The sequence below is a fragment of the Budorcas taxicolor genome, chromosome X (assembly GCF_023091745.1).
Source record: "Budorcas taxicolor isolate Tak-1 chromosome X, Takin1.1, whole genome shotgun sequence".
Lineage (NCBI taxonomy): Eukaryota > Metazoa > Chordata > Mammalia > Artiodactyla > Bovidae > Budorcas > Budorcas taxicolor.
Genome location: NC_068935.1, coordinates 97,266,746 through 97,271,623, shown reverse-complemented (window position 1 = coordinate 97,271,623; position 4,878 = coordinate 97,266,746).

Here is a 4,878-nt window from a genome sequence, read left to right as displayed (position 1 = left end):
TCTGGGAGGTGGGTCATAGAGGATCCTTCTGTGGTTTATGTCGGAGAGTGTTTTGCCTATGTTCTCCTCTAGGAGTTTTATAGTTTCTGGTCTTACATTTAGACCTTTAATCCATTTTGAGTTTATTTTTTTTTGTTTGTTTGTTTGGTTTTTTTTTTTTTCGATTTCTGTGCTTCTGATGGCTCTGTTAAGATTTTTGTTTCTTCCTGGTTCAGTATTGGAAGGTTATACTTTTCTAAGAATTTTTTCATTCCTTCCAAGTTGTCAATTTTATTGGCATATAATTGCTGATGTTTGTCTCTTATGATCCTTTGTATTTCTGTCTTATCTGTTGTGATTTCTCTATTTTGATTTTTAATGTTATTGATTTGATTCTTCTCCCTTTTTTTCTTGATGAGTCTGCCTAGTCTGCCTTTTATTTATGTTCTCAAAGAACCAGCTTTCAGTTTTGTTGATTTTTGCTATATTCTACTTCATTTCTTTTTCACTTATTTCTGTTCTGATTTTTATGATTTCTTTCATTCTACTAACTTTGGGTTCTTCTGTTCTTTTTCTAATTGCTTTAGGTGTAAAGTTAGGTTGTTTATTTGATATTTCTCTAGTTTCTTTAGATAGGCTTATATTGCTATGAGCTTCCCTCTTAGCACTGCTTTTACTGAATCCCATTGGTTTTGGGCTGTAGTGTTTTCATTTTCATTTGTTTCTGTGCATATTTTGATTTCCTTTTTGATTTCTTCCATGATCTGTTGGTTATTCAGGAGTGAGTTACCTTCCATATGTGTGTATTTTTAATAGTTTTTCTTCCTGTAGTTGACTTTTAATCTTACCACATTGTGATCAGAAAGATGCTAGGAATGATTTCAGCTTTTTAAAATTTACCAAGGCTAGACTTATGACTCAGGATGTGATCTATCCTGGGAAATGTTCTGTGTGCACTTGAGAAAAAGGTGAAATCCATTGTTTTGGGGTAAAATGCCCTAAGGATATCAATTAGGTCTAACTGGTTTATTGCATCATTTAAAGCTTGTGTTTTCTTGCTACTTTTCTGTTTAGTTGATCTATCCATAGGTGTGAGAGGGGTATTATAGTCCCCCACTATTATTGTGTTACTGCTAATTTCCCGTTCCATATTTGTTAGCATTTACCTTATGTATTGAGATGCTCCTATTTTGGGTGCATACATATTTATAATTGTTATATCTTCTTCTTGGATTGATCGTTTGATCATTATGTAGTGTCCTTCTTTGTCTCTTATCACGGTCTTTATTTCAAAGTCTATTTTATCTGATATGAGTATTGCTACTCCTGCTTTCTTATGGTCATTTGCATGCAATATCTTTTTCCAGCCCCCCACTTTCAGTCTTTATGTGTCCCTAGGTTTTAGGTGGGTCTCTTGTAGACAGCATATACATGGGTCTTGTTTTTGTATCTATTTGACCAGTTTTTGTCCTTTGGTTGGAACATTTGACCCATTTACATTTGAGGCAATTATTGATAAGTATAATCTTGTTACCATTTACTTTGTTGTTTTGGCTTTATTTTTATAAACCTTTTCTGTTTCCTGTCTAGAGAAGCTCCTTTAGTATTTGTTGAAGAGCTGGTTTATTGGTGTTGAATTCTCTCAGCTTTTGTTTGTCTGTAAAGCTTTTGACTTCTCCTTCATATCTGAATGAGATCCTTGCTGGCTAGAGTAATCTTAGTTGTAGGTTTTTCTCTTTCATTGCTTTAAGTATGTCCTGCCCTTCCCTTATAGCCTGAAGAGTTTCTATTGAAAGATCAGCTGTTATCCCATTTTGAGTTTATTTTTGTGTGTGGTGTTAGAAAGTGTTCTAGTTTCATTCTTTTACAAGTGGTTGACCAGTTTTCCCAGCACCACTTCTTAAAGAGATTTTCTTTAATTCATTGTGTACTCTTGCCTCCTTTGTTGAAGATAAGGTGTCCATAGGTGTGTGGATTTATCTCTGGGCTTTCTATTTTGTTCCATTGATCTATATTTCTGTCTTTGTGCCAGTACCATACTGTCTTGATGACTGTGGCTTTGTAGTAGAGCCTGAAGTCAGGCAGGTTGATTCCTCCAGTTCCATTCTTCTTTCACAAGATTACTTTGGCTATTTGAGGTTTTTGTATTTCCATACATATTGTGAAATTATTTGTTCTAGCTCTGTGAAAAATACCACTGGTAGCTTGATAAGGATTGCATTGAATCTGTAGATTGCTGTGGGTAGTATACTCATTTTCACTATATTGATTCTTTCGATCCATGAACATGGTATATTTCTCCATCTATTAGTGTCCTCTTTGATTTCTTTCATCAGTGTTTTATAGTTTTCTATAGATAAGTCTTTAGTTTCTTTAGGTAGATATATTCCTAAGTATTCTATTCTTTTTGTTGCAATGGTGAATGGAATTGTTTCCTTAATTTCTTTTTCTACTTTCTAATTATTAGTATATAGGAATGCAAGGGATTTCTGTGTGTTGATTTTATATCCTGCAACTTTACTGTATTCATTGATTAGCTCTCTAGCAATTTTCTGGTGGAGTCTTTAGGGTTTTCTATGTAGAGGATCATGTCATCTGCAAACAGTGAGAGTTTTACTTCTTCTTTTCCAATCTGGATTTCTTTTATTTCTTTTTCTGCTCTGATTGCTGTGGCCAAAACTTCCAGAACTATGTTGAATAGTAGCAGTGAAAGTGGGCACGCTTGTCTTGTTCCTGACTTTAGGGGAAATGCTTTCATTTTTTCACCATTGAGGATGATGTTTCCTGTGGTTTTGTCATATATGGCTTTCATTGTGTTGAGGTATATTCCTTTTATTCCTGCTTTCTGGAGAGTTTTTTTTTTTTTTATCATAAATGGATGTTCAATTTTGTCAAAGGCTTCTCTGTATCATTTAAAGTTTGTGTTTCCTTGTTAATTTTCTGTTTAGTTGACCTATCCCTAGGTGTGAGTGGGGTATTAAAGTCTCCCACTATTATTGTGTTATTGTTAATTTCCCCTTTCATACTTGTTAGCATTTGCCTTACATATTGTGGTGCTCCTATGTTGGGTGCATATATATTTATAATTGTTATATCTTCTTGGGTTGATCCACTGATCATTATGTAGTGTCCTTCTTTGTCTCTTTTCATGGCCTTTGTTTCAAAGTCTATTTTATCTTATATGAGTATTGGTACTCCTGCTTTCTTTTGGTCTCCATTTGTGTGAAATATCTTTTTCCAGCCCTTCGCTTTCAGTCTGTATGTGTCCTTTGTTTTGAGGTGCGTCTCTTGTAGCAACGTATATAAGGGTTTTGTTTTTGTATCCATTCAATCAGTCTTTGTCTTTTGGTTGGGGTATTCAACCCATTTACATTTAAGGTAATAAATATGATCCCATTGCCATTTACTTTATTGTTTTGGTTTCGAGTTTATATACCCTTTCTGTGTTTCCTGTCTAGAGAAAATCCTTTAGCATTTGTTGGAGAGCTGGTTTGGTGGTGCTGAATTCTCTCAGCTTTTGCTTGTCTTTAAAGCTTTTGATTTTTCCTTTATATTTGAATGAGAACCTTTCTGGGTATAGTAATCTGGGTTGTAGGTTATTATCTTTCATCAATTTATTTCCTGCCATTCCCTTCTGGCCTGAAGAGTTTCTATTGAAAGATCTGCTGTTATATATGTTTCAATGCCATTCTCCCAAATCATCCCAATACTGGATGCTTGGGGCTGGTGCACTGAGATGACCCAGAGGGATGGTACGGGGAGAGAGGAGGGAGGGGGATTCAGAATGGGGAACACGTGTATAGCTGTGGCAGATTCATGTTGATGTATGGCAAAACCAATACAATATTGTAAAGTAATTAGCCTCCAATTAAAATAAATAAATTTATATTTAAAAAGAAATAAAAAGAAAGATCAGCTGTTATCCTTATGAGAATCCCCTTGTGTGTTATTTGTTGTTTTTCCCTTACTGCTTTTAATATTTGTTCTTTGTGTTTGATCTTTGTTAATTTGATTAATATGTGTCTTGGGGTGTTTTGCCTTGGGTTTATCCACTTTTGGACTTTCTGGGCTTCTTGCACTTGGATCATTATTTCCTTCTCCATTTTAGGGAAGTTCTCAACTATTATCTCCTCTAGTATTTTCTCATGGTCTTTCTTTTTGTCTTCTTCTTCTGGGACTCCTATGATTCAAATGTTGGGGCATTTAACATTGTCCCAGAGGTCTCTGAGTTTATCCTCATTTCTTGTAATTCTTTTTTTCTTTTTTTCCTCTCTGTTTCATTTATTTCTACCATTCTATCTTCTACCTCACTTATCCTATCTTCTGCCTCCATTATTCTACTGTTGGTTCCCTCCAGAGTGTTTTGATCTCATTTATTTCATTATTCATTATATATTGACTCTTTTTTATTTCTTCTAGGTCCTTGTTAAACCTTTCTTGCATCTTCTCAATCTTTGTCTCCAGGCTATTTGTCTGTAACTCCAATTTGTTTTCAAGATTTTGGATCATTTTCACTATCATTATTCGGAATTCTTTATCAGGTAGATTCCCTATCTCTTCCTCTTTTGTTTGGTTTGGTGGGCATTTATCCTGTTCCTTTACCTGCTGGGTACTTCTCTGCCTTTTCGTCTTGTTCATATTGCTGTGTTTGGGTTGGCCTTTCTGTATTCTGGCAGTTTGTGGTTCCTCTTTCTTGTGGAGTTTCCTCACTGTGGGTGGGGTTGGGCCAGTGGCTTGTCAAGGTTTCCTGGTTAGGGAAGCTTGTGTCAGTGTTCTGGTAGGTGGAGCTGGATTTCTTCTCTCTGGAGTGCACTGAAGTGTCCATTAATAACTTTTGAGATGTCAGTGGGTTTGGTGTGACTTTGAGCAGTCTGTATATTGAAGCTCAGGGCTATGTTC